At 31.2% G+C, this 20,083-nt stretch overlaps 1 long non-coding RNA gene across 2 annotated transcripts; it reads left to right on the top strand.

Moving 5' to 3' along the window:
* Positions 1 to 1,071: 1,071 nt before the first annotated feature.
* Positions 1,072 to 10,587, top strand: LOC143073376 (uncharacterized). Of its 2 annotated transcripts, none has more exons than XR_012977486.1 (4): positions 1,072 to 2,506; positions 5,692 to 5,758; positions 6,279 to 6,338; positions 7,480 to 10,587. It is a non-coding gene; the product is annotated as an uncharacterized LOC143073376 (long non-coding RNA). The 2 variants fall into 2 exon arrangements; XR_012977487.1 differs by lacking the exon at positions 1,072 to 2,506 and adding an exon at positions 2,513 to 3,590.
* The last annotated feature ends 9,496 nt before the right edge of the window (positions 10,588 to 20,083 follow it).

The raw sequence follows: 20,083 nt of genomic DNA, 5'->3' as shown, positions 1-20,083 counted from the left end.
CGCCCATATCAAGCCATAGTATTTTGTTAAGCAGGCTCCTGGTCTGCCATTCTTTAACACCTATGTATGTTTTCTAATGCAATACATAGCTTGAAACTTTAAAAAAACGTTAGTGGATTTAAGAAGTTTCAGAATATGTTCTTGTAGATGTATTTTTGTATTTAAAGGGTCAACCGTTTGACTATCAAATAACATAGAAGTCCGAGTGAAAAAAAGTACATTTTTATAACTGCGATTCCGTTTTCCGCTGTTCGTACAATGTTTCAACAAAATATGGATTCATTTCAGTTGTTGATTTAGTATTGAAAATTGAACTGAAATATCTCCTATTAAATACGGTTTTATATGTTTAATTTGTGTTTCTTTAAGAGGTCAGGTGCTCTTGTTCATTCATAAAATTATCGTTCATTCATACATTTATCGTAAAATCAAAATCACTACACAGGTTAATGCGTAGTGTCAAATGATTACCTGTAATCTAAAAATAGACAAAATTTGTTTGCGCAAATAATTTAGCGGAACGAAACCCTTGTTGAAAACACATATCAATAAGTTCGTTTTCCTTTTCTGTCAAAACTCCGTAATATTTATCGATCACCTTACTAATGAAATGGACCCGTCCAAACGTAGTAGATGCCAAGTCGGTCCAGATGAAGAGATATTTCAATTTGGAATTTTCTAGTTACATATATTGAAAAAAAGTACGTCTTTTTAAATGTCTTTTTAAATATCATGATCAAAACTGGGTATGCATAACAAATGTCAGATGAAACCATTATCCTCGTCTTTTCAGTGAACAAGTCTACTACGTTTGTTGTCACTCGACGGTCCACCGTGTTAGCAATTTTATTTCACATGTTTTCGAAATATTGAAGAACATTTTTCGCAATGTTTCCTGAAAATTGATAAATGTCAAAGCAACGTAGAGCTGTTTGTTCTTGTTCGTATAATAAAATTGAGAATGGAAATGGGGAATGTGTCAAAGAGACAACAACCCGACCATAGAAAAACATACAACAACAGAAGGTCACCAACAGGTCTTCAATGCAGCGTAAAATTCCCGCACCCGGAGGCGTCCTTACACTGGCCCTAAACAATACATATACTAGTTCAGTGATAACGATCTAATGTCATGTTTGTCTGTGATGACCCCCCCTTTTCGGGATTGCATGAGAATTATAGTTATCTCGTACCCACATGCACCTGTTTCTATCCATAGGAAGGTCGACTATCCATATAAAACTATTTTGGATAGAAACAAGTGCCTGTGCTCGTACCGCATCAGAAGGACATACATGTATATCAACTGAGCAATAATGTTTGGAACTTAGTTTTAAAAATGATGACAAAGTACCATTATGAAAATATTTTTATTAAGCTGAAATATATATTTAGATCTATTCTTTACATGTTTATGTCTTGTAAGATATTTTATTTCTTTCCCGTTTTTTAACATTTGCGTCTGGAAAGTTGAAATGTTTTAACTTAATCATTTGTGTTAATGGTTAAATATAAATTAATAATGAAAATTGTTAAAATTAAATCAATAAAGGAAATTATTGCCCAGTTACAAACACTACCAGGGGATAATCCATGATGATTTCTTTTTGAGTTATATGTTTCAGCACATGTATATTTGACCCCAACTTTAGCCTGGTAAACGAGTTGTCTCCTTGTGAAATATAAAACATATTAAAAATGACTTTCTGCTAAAGTCTTTTATTTATATAAAGTTAAAACCTTCTTACTTCTAACTAGACAACACTCATGCCAGGTTTAATTATGATATATATGTGGATGAAAAATAAAAGTCCCCAAACATTAACATGACAGCAATTGCTTTTACAGCCTTTAAGGCTTTGATTTTATTAAGCCATACAATTTTTATAGATTTTATAGAGATGAAAATGCACATGAAAGAACACAAGACATCAAACAATATATTTATTTGAATGTGTTTCATTCATATCTCCAAAAACGAGTGGATTATATATGGAATTACTGAAGCATGACTGAAGTGGCCCCCCCCCCCTGTTTTTTTTTTTAGATCACTCAGTGGGCCCCATATAAAATGTACTGGATCTCCCACTGAGTAAACATGTTTGTGAATGCTCAACAATGCACTAACCTGAGACAATAAGAATAAACTGTAAAAATATGGTTCTATTGGCTATACACACTAGATTGGTACGAGGCACATGAATAAAAACTAATATAGAAAGTAGGCACATAGAAATAAATAATGTTTTTTAACTGAAGTATCATTAGTATTCACAGACCAATTGATTTTTGTGGGGTGGATCCAGGGATTTTATATGAAGCTAGATTTTTAAACAAGACAAAACTGTTTTTTCATCATTCATATCCTTTTGCCAAAAATAAATCCAGAATAATTTGTTTGTAACTGAATATGTAGGTGAGATTATTTGTTTAAACATTACAGATTAGCTTTGGATTTGTCCATAAGGATTGAGACTGGAAATGGCAATTGAATCAGACTTTTAACGTAAGTTTTAATCATTACATAGATTTTTGAATTACTGAACTCAAATAATGTAAAATGTGAATTTGTGTGGGGTATAATGTTTTTGACCTGTCTGTCCTGTCCATCAACCTGGTTCTTGTCATTACAACTTCTCTGAAAGCATACAACAGAATTTCATCAAAGAACTGAATAGCCCTGAGGGGAAAGACGGCCCTTGTTTCTATTTGATTTTTGATTTTTTTTTTGGGGGGGAGGGGGAATCTTTTGATAGTCTTCATATAAAGAATATAAAAAGACCAGCTAGAACATGAAGAAAGGTTGACACTATTGAAATCAATTTTTGTTTAATGTAATTTCGTTTCCTTAGTTTAGGATTCAATTTGGACCAATGGAAGAGATCTGCATCTTCTAAATCTAAACATTTGATTAAAGTTGATAGTTAATTATCTAAATTCAACTGAATTCTGTTATTTAACAACAACTACAATATTTTTTGAAATCTTAATAGTGTACGACTGAACTGCAGGCTAGGGCCATTTTCAATTTTTTGTGACAGTACTCTTTTAAAAGATTTTTATTTTTTTTCTAAGAAAGTTAGGACTGAAAAATCTATGCAGTTTTAAATTTCCATTGATAAAGTTCCCAGTTACAACTCTCATCACTGGGATACAGGTAATAAAAAACAATATGATTGATGTAAACTCTGTGAAGCTTGTTTCCAAATCCTACATTTTGAAATATTTGTAAATTTATAGGTTTAAACTACAAAATGCAAAATTTGTAATTTAATTTTTGTTTGTTACAATTACAATGATTATGTTGGTACACACAATTTAGTTTTAATGGAAGACTATTAATCATATACTAAATGTCACATTTTAAGTGTTTATTTTAGTGGATAATTACTCATCAATTGAGGTGCTCCTGAATTGGAGGAATATTCTCAAAACAGAGTTTTACAGAAAAAAATGAAAAAAATCGTTTCTCTCCCCAATCTCATGTATCCCCACGGATTTTTTTACTTTGAAAGTTGTTGAACTACAAATTAAAGTATTGCATGTTGATGTTTGAATCATTTACAGCAAACATAATTATGTTTAAAGGAGTAAGTTCAGTGAGGGCCATATTTGGCCCCAATTATAAAGTTCATAGTTACAAGCCAATAAAGGTTTTAAGTTGCCTTAAATACATGTGAGAAAGTTAAACAGAACTGTTTTTGTCAAAGTTTAAGTCTAAGAAATTGATTTTTACATCCCAAAAAGGTCAAAATAAAGGATTCTGGTGAAATTTGACAGAATGAGCTGGATTTCAACCAAACTAAGGACCAGGAAACATAGAGCGCAGGCGTTGACAAGCTTAATATTCAAATAAGACATGTGAAATGTCTTCACACACATTATTTTAAAAGATCCTTGTTGTCGATGTATGCCCTCTATGTTTCCTGTCCAATAATCTATTGAAATTTACCATTTTTCATTGATTTTTTCGTGAAAAATCAATATGAGTGCAACTTGGGACATCATATTATAACGTAGAAACGTAAAGTTTTCAACAAAATAACTTATTTCCTATCTAGTCACTATATTAGCTTTAATTTATTGTGATATTGGTCAATAAATCCAAATTTGAAATTTACGCTAAAAAAGGGGGCCAGTTTATGACCTTACTGAACATACTCCTTTAACAAATACCATTTTTATCTCACCTGGCCGAAAGGCTAAGTGAGCTTTTCTCATCACTTGGCCTCCGTCGTCGTCGTCGTCCTGCGTTAACTTTTACAAAAATCTTCTCCTTTGAAACTACAGGGCCAAATTTAACCAAACTTGGCCACAATCATCATTGGGGTATCTAGTTTAAAAAATGTGTCCGGTGACCCGGCCAACCATTCAAGATGGCCGCCATGGCTAAAAATAGAACATAGGGGTAAAATGCAGTTTTTGGCTTATAACTCAAAAACCAAAGCATTTAGAGCACATCTGACGGGTTAAAATTGTTCATCAGGTGAAGATCTATCTGCCCTGAAATTTTCAGATGAATCGGACATTTCGTTGTTGGGTTGCTGCCCCTGAAATGGTAATTTTAAGGAAATTTTGCTGTTTTTGGTTATTATCTTGAATATTATTATAGATAGAGATAAACTGTAAACAGCAATAATGTTCAGCAAAGTAAGATCTACAAATAAGTCAACATGACCAAAATGGTCAGTTGACCACTTTAGGAGTTATTGCCCTTTATAGTCAATTTTTAACCATTTTTCGTAAATCTTAGTAATCTTTTAGAAAAATCTTCTCCTCTGAAACTACCGGGCCAAATTTAACCAAACCTGGCCACAATCATTATTGGGGTATCTAGTTTAAAAAATGTGTGGCGTGACCCGGCCAACCAACCAAGATGGCCTCCATGGCTAAAAATAGAACATAGGGGTGAAATGTAGATTATGGCTAATATCTCTGAAACCAAAGCTTTTAGAGCAAATCTAACATGGGGGTAAAATTGTTTATCAGGTCAAGATCTATCTGCCCTGAAATTTTCAGACAAATTGGACAACCAGTTGTTGGGTTGCTGCCCCCGAATTAGTAATTTTAAGGAAATTTTGCAGATTTTGGTTATTATCTTGAATATTATTATAGATAGAGGTAAACTGTAAACAGCAATATTGTTCAGCAAAATAAGATCTACAAATAAGTCAACATGACCAAAATTGTCAATTGATCTTCTTAAAGAGTTATTGCCCTTTATAGTCAATTGTTAACAATTTTCATAAATTTTTGTTAATTTTTGTAAATTTTTAGGAAATATTTTACTCTGTAATTACTGGGCTAAGTTCATTATAGATAGAGATAATTGTAGCAACAAGAATGTTCAGTAAAGAAAGATCTACAAACACATTACTATTACCAAAACACCATTTTGTCATGAATTTATCTGTGTTTATTGTTAGTATGCACATAGACCAAGGTGAGCGACACAGGCTCTCAAGAGCCTTTAGTTTTTGGTAGATAAAACTAGATAGCTGACATGATTTAAATTAAAGTAAGGTCACCAATTTCCTAGTATCAAATAATTTGAAAAAAAAACCAGTAATGTATTGCCATATGACCTTTTACATTGAAGGGTTAAACTTGCATTCATTCATGTTCAGACCTTTTAACAGAAAATAAAGGAATATGGAGTACAAGTATATTGCATTTATTATTTGTTTATAGGCTGATGTGAGGATTGATTTCATGGTGTTTGAAGTAAGAACTGGGGATCTGATACTGCTAACATATGGTAGGTATACCCAAATTTTTATCCCCCACATAACGCATAATCTTGGGACAAGTTCTATAATGGTGGACAATCAACTTTTTTTTAAAAGAGTTGTGCCCTATGGAAATATTAAATAAGTGCAACAAGTGGGACATTGGAACTATATTCTTTTATTTTAATCTAAAAGTGTTTTATGTCAATTTAATAACGGTTCAGGTATCATGAAGATATCATGGAGATATTCAGCTCCAGAGGAAAGGGTTACATAATTGTCCAAGATAGTAAAGATACTGTCAAGCTTTGAAACAGAAATTATTTTTGACTTTTTTTCTACTTATCAAGATTCAAACTAAATATCCACTGAATTTCTTTAGTAATTATGAACCACAAACTTAAATGTTTAAAGTATCAATTTTCTATCAACCAACTTTCTATCAAATATCCACAAAAATCAAAGTTTTCCTCAATCACAATGAAAATCATTTAATCCACTGTAGATTTTTTGAAGAGTTTAAATAACTGATTCAATTTTGTATTACAGGTTAGCATCACAGTTTGTCCTTTTGGATACTGTCTGGAGTGGAATTTGGATCTTTTTGAGGTGAGAATATATTTATTTGTCCACATACAAGAGGGTGGTAATGGGGTACCTTTATAACCAATAATGGTAAAACTTCTTACTGAATGACATTTACTGTAAACTTTGGAGCATGCAATAAAATGTAAAGTTTAAGATGATAAAAAAATCAAACATTAATTTTGACGAATCAAGTTTACTAGTTTTTATGCAAAAAATAACGGTAACAATCATTATTTGATGCTAACAGTAGCCAATGATGACTGCTTGACGCCTGATCTTAAAGGGCATTACTACCCTCATACAAATTTTATTAATTGATGTTATCTTATGGACAGTTTAAATTTCTATAAATCTTTATTATTTGCAATCATATTTCATCTTTATATTTTCTACTGCAGCCTTTATAGATGTAAATCAGATGTTTTAATGTTCAGAAGGTTTCTAGTTCTTTTTAACTTCTTTCTCTTAAACCATTTTCAAACTATTACCTAATAACCATGAACTGAATCAGTAAGAGAACCATTGTTTTTATAATATTAAAGAATTGTGAATACTTGAAAAGGGGAGATAACCTCACATTTATTTGCAATGAAATGGCAAGTGCTGTCACATAGATAAGATGTCTTAATCATATCAAACTTTGTTTCTTATTCAGTTCTCAGATTCAGTTTTGTATTTCTTTCAATACAAATTTCTAAATAATTCATTTCTTCATTCAATATATGGAGAAAAACAAAGTAAATGTCATAAAACTAAAACCAAACGATGAAAGATTATCAAAATATCCTAAATAATAATTTTATCATGTATGTAAATTTTTTCAAAATTTCAGCTTAATTATAGCTTCTGCTCTTGTTTGGCACTCAATACATGATTAAATCGATATTAGTAATAGTGATTTGAACACCTTTCCATTTTATAACAAATTAAGCTGCACAATCTCTATTGCAATATTTTTTGGTAAATCATTAAATATGAATAGAAAACAAGTATTTTTATATACAACAAAATCTATCTATTTAAAAGAAAAATTACCACTCAAATATTTAAACATTACCTAATTCATATATTTAAACATTACCTAATTCATATATTTTAACATTACTTAAAAAAATTACTATGGATTGTCAAGAAATGAAATATCATTTTATTTCTTTTACAGGTTCCCTTGTGTGGTCAATCCAATGGACAATAACAATCATGCAGACCAGATATATATTGCTTTTTTGTTTAATAAAATCTTTAAACGATAATTTTGAAAGCCAAATGATTCATTTTTTTATGATGTTATTTATCCATTTACTGTAAATTAACAAATTATTGTTTTTACATAATGCTGTTATTTGTTTGGCTCAAATGTAGTATACAGATATTTAGTTCCAGCTTTTGATATGTATTCCTATTCAAATAAAAACTTGTATTATAGTTTTAAAAATAGTTATTTAATACTTATCATTTTATAATGTAAATTATTATTTGATGAAATGGAAAATTATAATTGTAATACTAATGGTTGACTGGTAGACAGGTGGAAAGGTTGGCAAGTCAATGCCTATTATGGCTATATTAAGGAAGCTTGCTTGTCATGTTTTGGAACTTGGGTCAGATTTGTGGAATCCTCTGGTTTTATCTATTTAAATGCCTTAACAAATTTTGCCCGGTGATTCCCATTTTCCTTTTTAATTCTTTTACATGTATAATGATATGCTGTCTGTTAAAGTCTTATAAAATTTTAATTATTTTTTAATAGTTTTTGAGGACTTAAACTTGTCGATGATAAAGCTATGAAATGTCAAGAGAGAACATTTTCCCGGCAAAATTTCAATGGCTAATATATCAAAACGAGCATGGTGACCTATGTATTTTTTTTTTGCTCTTTGGATTCCTTTATTAATTCTCTATCAATATAAACTAGTCTTTTGAAAACTTAATTATTTTGAAACAGAGAAGCAAACTCCCTTAAAATATTCTCTTTCTTTTTTATCTCACTAAGTAACAAAATATAGGGCACTTAATTACACATTAATAGAGCATTTCCTTAACCCTTAAACTCACTATCATCCTTTACTTTAACCATAACCGTCACCCTTGATCTAACCCTTAAGGAAGTTTGCAGCTCAGTTTTAAAATAAATAACTTTCCAAAAAATTAGTATATATTGATAGGGGAATAATTGAGGAATCAAAAAAGCAAAAAAAATATAGGGGTCAATGTGCTTGTTTCAAGATATTAGCCATTAGAATTTTGGCAGGAAAATGTTCTCTCTTGATTTTTCATAGCTTTATCATTGACCAGTTAAAGTTCTCAAAAACTATTAAAAAATAGATTAGGTTTTATAAGACTTTTACAAATGGCTTATAATTATACATGTAAAAGATTTATAAAAGGGAAAATGGAGTTCCATGGGCAAAATTTTTTAATGGATTAAACCAGAGGATTTCGAAAATCTGACAAAATTTCCAAAACTTGACAAGCAAACGACCGTTCAATATTTACCAGATGGATAGGCCAGTGCATACTTAATATTGTTTATTAACTAAATCCATAAAAATGACAACAAAAAATTAAAGTACTAAACAGCCTGGTATTGAGTAAAATCAATATAAAAATGATATAGCAGTTGAGTTTTGTGAAAATGCAAGTTGATTTGAAAAAGTTTAAAGATGACTATCTAGAATTAGCCTAAACTAAAAATTTGAGCTTTTTTAAAACCTTTTTATTTAATCCTTAAGAATGACAGCTAAACACCAAACTACCAAACAACTTGGCATTCTATAAGATCAAAATATAAATGAAATAGCTGTAAAGTTTATGAAAATCTATGTTGATTTAAAAAAGTATTTAAAAAAAATTAAGGATGACTATCTAGATTCAGCCTAAACTTAAAATTATAGCTTTTTTTTTTACCTATTTATAAAATCCATAAAAATGACAGCAATATACAAAAGTACAAAACAAAATGGCTTTCTGTAAGATCAATATATAATTGAGATAGCTGTAGAGTTTTTTGAAAATCCAAGTTAATTTAAAAAAGTTATAAAAAATTTAAAGATAACTATCTGATTTTAGCCTAAAATGAAAATTTGAGCTTTTTTTTCTTACCTATTAAATAAATCCATAAATTTTACAGCAATACACCTAACCACCAAACAACCTGGCTTTCTATAAGATCAATATATAAATGAGATAGCTGTAGAGATTTATAAAAATCCTAGTTGATTTGAAAAAGTTGTAAAAAAAATCAAAGTTGACTATCTGAATTTAGCCTTAACTGAAAATTTGAGTTTTTTTTTTCTACCAATTATTTAAATCAATAAATATAACAGCAATACACCAAACTATTAAACAACTTGGTATTATTTAAGGTAAAAAAAAAATAATAGATAGTCTGAACAGAAAATTCTAGCTTTGTTATTCCTTAATTAAATCCTTAAATTAACAGAAATGAACCAAGCTACCAGTTTGTTGAGACATGTTTTGAGTGCCAGCAAAACAAATTTCCTACACACCAATAAAATTGATGGTAATTTTTTTCCTATAAAATATGTTCTGGCCCATCCACTCAATATTTTTTAAAAAGTTCTCGCCCATCCAAATATTTACACAAAAAAAGTGCTTACCTCGCCCTATTTTGCACTGGCCCATCCATCTGATAAATATTGAACGGTCCCACACTTGCTGCCCTAACCCTAAGCTTACCACTAACCCCTGGAAACTTGTCGACCTATGTAGGTTGACATTTATTTGTAAAAGTTAATTTGTCGACCTGTCAACCAATGTTTTTGTTAATGTTAAATTGTTGAGCTGTGAATGTAGACAAATTTTTTAATGTTAAATTGTCTTCCTGCGAATTTAAATATTTTTTTATAGATTCATCTGTCAACTTGACAACTGTATCACATATTTAACAAAAGAAGATAGTCAGCAAGGAACTAACTACATATACTCCAGTTTATCCATTTATTTTCCAATGACTAAAAAATTCACAGATTTTTGGTACATTTGTTTTTTAATAAAATTGCTACACCAGTATAGATTTCACAAAAATAAAATTATATTGTAAATTTCGATAGCATGTTTATTTTGAACATGTCCTTAAATGACAACAATTATTTATTCTTTTTGTCCAATGTTTAACACATTACCAAGCAATAATTACTTGGAAATTTGGTTTGAATTTACAGTATATATATATGTTTTCATTATTTATATATCCATGATATTATTGTACATTTTATTTTGCTTTATAATAAACAAAATTGTATAATAATTGTTATTTGAGAAATACCTTTTTTACAAAACATCCTTGAGACTTTCATCAGTTTACAGACTTCATTAAAAGTTTTGTATGTTGGCACAATGGAACAGGGTGTGTCCGTTTAAGGGGGGTTGCTAAACGGCGGAAACAGAAAACGGAAACAGAAAGAATTAATATCTTTTCATTTTGGTTATTTTATCTACATGGGTATGTTTTATATAGTATTACACATGTTCACAAAAAAGAACTTGCATTTTCAGTTTAAGAAAGGATCTGGGGAATACCTAGAAAGCATGATTTTGCATTATTTGTTCTATAGCTTCTTGGGCCTTCAGCGGTTCCAAATCCCTTCAAATTTTTTTTGCCTCACTCGGCGAAACAAGTTTGCCAATAGTTTTAAAACAGCCTAGTTACAACAAAACTTTAATAATGTGTATGTATGCAATACATGTTTATGCAGTTGGGTATATAAAAGATGCATTTATTCAGAGAATGATGATTAATTCTGATTAAATGGTACATAATGAATTGACATGTATTAATTATTATCAACAAATATTTAAAAGTTGTATGTTTTCGAATATTATAAATATAATTGTGAAAATAAATAACTTCAGTCCCTTGCTTTAATGAAAATGAAAAATCTTGCTCCAATAGTGCAGAAAATAGATATGTCCTCTTACTAGTTTACAAAAATAAATAGCCGATCCAAAACAAATCCTCCTGCCGCTATTATTGGTCGAGGTTGTTTTTGATGAAGTTGAAGTTTTTAATAATGTGTATGTATGCAATACATGTTTATGCAGTTGGGTATATAAAAGATTCATTTTTACTAAAAATTGGAACACATTCTTGTTAAAGTATAATACACAAGTTGATTTCAGTGGTATGATATTATGACTGCAGAGTGTGGCACCATTTTAATGAAACTAAAATGGTAAATATTGACTGTCAATGTACTTGATTTTACATAGAACTGTTAGGGAAAAACTGGTTTTATGACTTCTTCATTCCAATGAACGGTATAACACCATTGCATTCCTCAAATAACAAAACAATAAGAAGAAATAACCACAGTTCCTTACATGGGACAGGCAAATGAGATTTCATTTATTTTACTTTAATCAATTGAATAACAAAAAAGATATACAAACACACTTTAAACTATAAAAACTATGAAATAGATACATGAAACAATTGAGAAGACAAGCTCAGTGTACTCCACCTAATCTAAAACTGATTTAGATAATTGATCAAAATCAGTCAGGTGAAAAACAATCGAAAGGTTTGGATATATCCACCAATACTTTTGCAACCTATTCATTTTCCAGTATATAAAGAGACTATTAATATATTAATACAAGACTACTCCTCAGAATTTAAAAAAAAAACTGTTGTGTATGTCAATCTTATTACTATGAATGTAGTTTACATGTTAAAGTATTGCTAAAAGAGGGACGAAAGATACCAAAGCTTTTAAGGGACAGTCAAACTCGTAAATCTAAAACAAACTGAAAATAATATATTATCAACATTTGCATTATACTGTCAAAATTACATACAGGTGAGGCATCTCTCTGTGTGTGTCAAAAGTTTATTCCATTTTTTTTTTTAATTGAAGTTTTGTTTTAAAATGTGGCACCCACCATGTTGCTCATCGATTACAAATCCGGTAATAAGTTTTATTCGGTAATGTCTACTCTTCACGGATTTAATCAAGTTTATTGTATTTAAAAAGCTCCTGAAATATTTCATGACCTCCATAATTCGAATTCAGGATATCTATAAATCATTCGAGATCTTGCATGTGAAATATTTTGGATTACCCTGAAATCAAATTAAATACGGAGATCCTGAAATATGTCTGAGAATCATCAGAGACATATATTGTATTATATTACTCTGGAATCATTAATGAACATGCAATGCATTTTCTTTTAAAATATCGATTCTTGATTGGTCCACACGAGAGGGTGACATTAAAAAAAAAATACCGGGGTATATCCTGCCGAGCAATGGAATAGAGTAAATTGTCTCCCTCGTACGAACCAATCAAAATCTGGCATTTAAACGCTACGTATATAATAAATCATAAATGAGTACTAGTACTGCGTACTCGATAGGAAACGGATATCTTAGTCGCGTGTAGACTGTTGATCGTTATTCTGATGCAGCTGACTAAAGTCGTCGTCAATCTGTCTTCCAGTAAGGGACGACATCAAAAGTTCAATGTAGGATTGAAAACTTAATTCACAAAGCTTTTTCACTGAACCCCTCCCCCTTCTTGACTTAATTTGGGAAAAATTGATTTACCAATAAGGATATATGTAAAAATCGATTTTATATATACAAAACTTGCAGAATTTGAACCCCCCACCCCCAAACTATTTGATTTAAGTTTTTTATCCTACATCGATCTTTTGATGTCGTCCCTAAATGGTATAAAAAAGTATTTTAAAAAATGTCAAATTAATAGCCAAATTTAAAACGGAGGAAGTCCATGAAACCTGACAAAATCAATCGCTCCACTATTGTCAACCAACGGAACGAATGGAAAACAACTGTCATGTGTCTGACTTGGTACAATAAAGGGTGTTCAACTGGTTTCATAGTTAGTTATACCTCCCACATTAATTACATTTGCTTGTATGAGGGGTTTTCCATGTACTATCATGTACTCAACTAGTTAAAAATATAACTATACGTCAATGTTGAAAAAGTTACTCTCTAGACCTCAGATCAAATGACTGTTATATGTTGCATTACAGGTGTCTAGCTGATTTGTTTCAGTTTTATTAATTCTCGATTTAAATCATGTTGGGTTTTTTTTTGCAATTTTGGAACAAATATTTTTCGTCTTCAATATATTGGAACATTTGCATTGACGAAACCTCGAAAGCTTTGATTACAAAACTAATCACACTTTAAAGTTGTAAAGTCAATATTACTTGCACGCATTTATCGTGACATTCATTTGAATATTAGCTATATGCATGATCTTGATAAATAGCATAATGCCGCCCTTTGTGAAATATTTAAGGTTATGGTTTAGACGTTTGGAGCTATTGAATCCAGGGTACTGGTAATTCACATTTCTTCGGGGTCTGGCGGACTATATACATTGCATTGTAGTACTAGTCTGACTCTCAAGCTCTGACAAATTGTCTTCCAAGAACAGACCCATTTTCCTGACATATTGAATGCCGTGTTTTGTTTAGGTTACCAAAGAGACATCGAGAGTAGTTTTCATAAAATAACTCGCAGAAAAAAATCAAATAAAAAGTATTTAAACATAAATTTTCTTAACATCACGAGCAGCTAGGAAATATACCTTTATCTAGTGGTTTGTTAACCATCATTACACAATTTATACGATTTTTTATGCACAATTTTCCATACACTAGCAACGTGTCGGAATCAATAACGGTAATAGTGTGATCACGTGATAGACAGCTGATTTAGAACAGTTTATTGCATCATCACAATGATTTTAGATTTATAGATACTACTATTTCTAAAAGGTAAGTAGATAGGCTCAAATCACACTACTATTGGTTAAATATATGTATTTTAATTATTTTTTTTTTGCATCTACTGTGTAAGGAATTTTGTACTTGCTAGTCAATTTGAAAATTATTTAATGAGGTTGTATAAAAATAAGAAACAAAGATATTAATTTAATTGTGTTTTCCAACGGCTACCAACATGAGGAGGTATATACATAATGGGAGTCATTATTTGGCACCTGAAATTTAAAAAAAATTAGTACAATTATTCAATCCTTTAAAATCATACCTCTTCAATTCTTTAAAAATTATGTTGGTTTTTATTTAAGAATAAGGAGATGTGGTATGATTATTAAAAGACAACGGCCGTCAACCAGAGATCAATTTACGAGAATAAAAACAAACGTAGGTCAACGTACGGCCTTCACCAACGGGAAAACCCCACATTCTAATGCAATTAGTTTGTAACGATAATTTTCATTGGACGTTGATAAATATTTTGAGGGGTTAGATTCCACGTTCTACCAGTCCGTAACTAAGAAAGCCACCATTTTGAATTCCGATTTTTTTTGGATATGTAATTTCTCAAAAAATTAACAAGATATTCTCAAATCTTCTTTTTGTCTATATTGAAACCATTATGAAGCGTACAAAAAGTAAAAATACGTTTAGAATTCATGTTTCACACCCAGATTAAACACATGACGTCACACTGTTAAGATGCTAAAAACAATGCGACAGTTTCGCGGACTTTTTCATTAATGCCATTTTTAAGCCAAAAAATAACATTTATTTTAAGATGCGGCATTAGAATGGAGATAACTGTATTGTATTTTAAGCTTGGCCTTCGTAAAACTTGATTTTACTGTCGCAAATATCCGTTTACCTATCTCCGCTCCGCGTCGCTAGGTAAACTCAATTTGCGACAGTAAAATCTACGTTTTACGAAGGCCAAGCTTAAAATACAATACAGTTATCTCCTAATTGAGCTATATATATATATATGACATTGGGACATTGGAAATGTTAAACGATATGTAAAGGAAAACAAAGTGAACGGCCTAATTCATACGATTATCATTCGTTTGAGTGCTTGCTATCAACCTTCAAATATGAATTGTTATAATGAACTCATATATCTTTAATTTACTAAGTAGCTTATTTTGAGGTGTAAGTTTTTGCTGCATCATCTATAATTAGAAAATTTTCCACGTTTAGGTTTAATGTTAAAATTTCTTTAAAAAGTGAATTCAAGGTAGCAATTTAAAGTATTTAAATGCATTTACAGCATAAAACTAGCATAAAACAGTATCATTATGAATTTATAAATATGAATGGGGATAATCTGGGATTTGTATTTGATTGGATGGTGCTGATAAGAACAATTGAATATTTTGTTGTGGCCGTAAACTGTTTCTGCTCCATTTGTATAGCTTGGCTGATTGTGAAATACAGATTTACTATAGAAACCTAATGAGAACTTTTAAGATTTTGATTTTGACAACAACTTCTTAGTTAAATTTTCGAAGCTCTGGTTACTATACTATATATAAAAATATTAATTTTCGCGAACCATTTAGGTCACGGAAATTCCAAAATATGGCATCAGTAAGGAGAGTTGTACAAACAATGTAAATACACAGAACCCCATCTAAACTTGCTTTAGTTAATAGTATTCATCTTTTTCTATTTTATATGTACTAACAACATTCCATTTTTCTATAATTTCGATTAAAAAATTCCAAAATCTGAGTTAAAATAGGTCGAATGCCCCAAATAAACGTTGCCTGATTGGTTACAAATAGAAATATATAAAATGTATAATTTCAGTTATACCCCTTTAAAATTTTAATATGTTATATTTTGAGATTTAAAGCACTTAAACTTACTTTATTAGTCAATGACAAAAGAATTGTATGGCTCTTCAGTCAGTGGCGGATCCAGAAATTTTCATAAGTTGGGGCCCACTGACTGACCTAAGAGGGGGCCCGCTCCAGTCACGCTTCAATGATTCCCTATATAAGCAACCAATTTTTTTCCCAAAAAGGGGGGGCCCGGGCTCCCTGCCCCCCTCTAAATCCGCCTCTGTCAGTGATGACGGAACGACATAAACAATTCGAAATATATATAACCATTCAGAGCTAATATAAGTGTAAATGTAGAACAAATTATTTTACAGCTTAGACGTTTTTGTGCCTACACTCCGGAAAATCTGAGACATCCTGCTCCATGTTGTTTTTAAGAATTGATTGGTATTGTTTTGCTCTAAATACACGGGAAAATATAGAACTGCATATGGTTGAAAAAAAAATTAATGTTGATATCATATGAATGAATGGGGGGGGGGGGGGGGGAATCATAATCAGGAAATATTTTTCATCATTCTCGTAAAATTGTTTTTTGAGCATATATGTCACGGATATGATTTACTGTGTTTGGTGAGCTCGAAACGACACTATGTACGTATACATGCCACATTTTGGTTCCATTATATATACATGTATGTTCGCCAGAAGTCTAGACGACACTGCACATATAAAAAAAAAGAAGATGTGGGATGACTGCCAATGAGACGATTATTCATAAGAGACCAAATGACATAGAAATAAACAACTACATGTATAGGTTCCCGTACGGCCTTCAAAGTCCATCTACACAATCGGCTATTAAAGGGCTCGAAATCACAAATGTAAAGAAATTCAAAAGAGAAAACTAAAGGCCTTATTTATGTACTAACAAGAATGTGTCTATAGTACACGGATGTCCCACGTGCACTTTCATTTTCTATGTTCAATGGACCGTGGAATTGGGGTCAAAACTCTGTATTAGAAAGATCTTATCATAGGGAACATGTGTACTAAGTTTCAAGTTGATTGGACTTCACCAACAACTTCAACAACTACCTTGACCCAAAACTTTAATATGGAGCGGGACAGACGGACGGACGAACGGATGAGCGGACGCACTTACTGAAAAACATTATATTACCGAAAAATATAAATGGGACAAAAAAAATAATGAAAAACAAATATGTAACCCAGCAACAAACGACAACCACTAATTTACAAGCTCCTGACTTGGGACAGACACATGCATACATGGCAGGGTTAAACATGTTAGAGGGATCCCCCCTATACCTGGGACAGTGGTGTAACAGTACAACATAAGATCGAACTATCATGAACATCGGTTGAAAAAACTCATCAGATGAATACAGATAGAAATAGTATCATTTTCATAACAGCGTAGACAACCGCAATACTTATGTTGGTAATACTACTGAATCATTCACCTATAACTTGTTTGTCATCAGTTATCGATAACAATGATTTAACGCTCACTGTGTATGTCAGAGGCCTTCTATTGGAAATTTAAATAGAATAAAAGAGTAAAGTACATGCAGGTGCATGATAATAAAAAAAGAAAGTTTAAGTATTCAACATTTAAATCAACACACAATATTTAGTCCTCTGCTAGTTTTTCGTATTATTTGATTTAGTCGTTTTGAGCCATTGACGATCCCACAGTTTAAATGTCTATAACACGTACGATATGACAAGTGGGCGTTCAGACGAACGTTCACAAAATCTGACCCAGTCAATTGATAACCTAAGCGCGCAAAGAAATGGTTTTGTCTACGCTGTTATGAAAATGATCCTACATCTAACAAAAGTGGACATGACCGGGTACTTGTACTTCCCAACAAAAAAGACACTAAGTACAGATTTGAGAGTACTCGCAGTTACTTGCAGCTAGTTCGAAGCTAATAGCAACTACTTAAAAAAAAAAAAAAAAAAAAACATGCATCTAAGACAAAATAGGCAAGCATTACACAACCAAAATGCAATGGATTTAGTGTAAAGACGTCATTAAATAGTCAAAACAAGACATCGTAACGTGCAATGCTAAGATACAGACATGTATCGAAGGATTTTAAATCCATGGATATGCATATGAATGTATACACGTATAACAATAATATTTATAAAATAAGATGTGGTATGATTGCCAATGAGACAACTTGATTTTAATTTACTGATAACAAAATTAATATTAATACCAATAAAAACAATATTCAAAGATCTAATTACAGTGTTAAACTGCTGACCTTTTAGAATAAGTTAATTAAATGATCGATAAGTTTTACCAGGATCGTTTCTAAATTTCTGGGCACGGTAAACAACATCTCCGTTAAAAAGGAGGATGTGCTATCCCGGTTGAACTAAACAAAAATAAAGTTACAGCCAAACTTCAAAAATCGGCAAAACTGTATATCTATGGAAAAATTTAGTAAAGTATTTTAAAGTAATTTGTGGTTACGAAATCCCTGACTTAGTTAATAATTTACAAGTAATACATAGATTATACGTAACAAAACCTAAAACATCACTACAGACACGGACATAGCACGTGTCACGTTTTGTTCCATTTTACATGTATGTGTGCCAGTAATCTTTAGACGACACCGTGTCATGCCATTGTACTCATAAAGGTCATTAAACGAATGGTTTGCCAGACTGGTGTTTATATCTATAAATATATTATCTGAACTTACATTTTAAACCTCCATTATAAATTTAAAGTAAAGGTTCGTCTTTTTATATTGAATATGAAATAAGATTGGTTATACTTTATATTCCAATGATTATTTTCATAACATGCACTAATGAAAGTAACACTGTATACATAAATTTCGTGCGTCCAAACCACATTTCTGAATTTACCTTCACTTACCAAAGACGATCATAGCCAAAATATTGACATCCAGGGATTTATATGATAGAAACTTTGGTTGATGTATGACTAAAAGGGGCTCAAAGAAAAGAGCAACAGTTACCAAAAGTCAATATTATTTAAGGAAGTTCGAACTAAGTAACGAGAATCTAGACAACTGACGGATTCTGTAAGCAAATATTTAGCATTTGGAACCGTATAGGTTAAATGTACAAAGACAAGGTCTGTTTTGGTCCCGTTTTCAAATTGGTCTACATTAAGGTCCAAAAATTCTAAAATCAAACTTTATTTGATTTCATAAAAAATTTAATAAATGGGTTTTATTAATATGCTGAATCTAACTGTGTACTAAGTTTTTTGATTTTGGGTCCCGTTTTTAAATTGGTCCACATTGAGGTCCAAAGACCCTAAAATTAAACTTTGTATGATTTCATAAAAAAAAATGAATTGACGAGGTTCTTTGATATGCCGAATCTAACCGTATATTTAGATTTTTGGTCCCGTTTTCAAATTGGTCTGCATTCAAATAATGTCCAAAGGGTCCAATATTAAACTTAGTTTGGTTTTAACAAAAAATGAATCATTGGGGTTCTTTGATATTCTAAATCTAAACGTTTATTTAGATTTTTGATTATGGGCCCAGTTTTCAAGTTGGTCCAAATCGGGGTCCATAATTAAACTTTGTTTGATTTCAACAAAAATTGAATATATGGGGTTCTTTGATATGCTAAATCAAACCATGTATTTAGATTTTGAATATTGGACCATAATAGGTAAATGTCCAATTAAAAAAAAAGTTCTTGGACAACATTCATTCTGTGTTAGTAACCTATGCTGTGTCAAATAATTTTTTAAATCACAATCCAAATTCAGAGCTGTATCAAGCTTGAATGTTGTGTCCATACTTGCCCCAACTGTTCAGGGTTCGACCTCTGCGGTCGTATCAAGCTTCGACCTGCGGAGAATTATTGCGTTATAATAATACGAAAGGATTTACGGTATATCATATGTTACAAATGTAGTTCTAGATATTTCTATTAAAAGTCGACGTTAATCCTCATCAGCATAATTTACCGTTTACAAACTGATAAAAGCAGACGAGATGTAGTGCTAACATTTATGTCAGAGACTCCTTAAAATTTGTTTAAATGCTAGTTGATCAAAAAATGACTTTTTAATAGTCTGCAACTGGTTATATATTTTCTGTCAACAGTCACAGAGTGACAACACCACAACATTTGAAAAGGTGCAAATCGGCATATAACCTG

The sequence above is a fragment of the Mytilus galloprovincialis genome, chromosome 4 (assembly GCF_965363235.1).
Source record: "Mytilus galloprovincialis chromosome 4, xbMytGall1.hap1.1, whole genome shotgun sequence".
NCBI lineage: Eukaryota > Metazoa > Mollusca > Bivalvia > Mytilida > Mytilidae > Mytilus > Mytilus galloprovincialis.
Note: the sequence above shows the minus strand (reverse complement) of the source record. Positions and strands in the feature narration are given on the sequence as shown.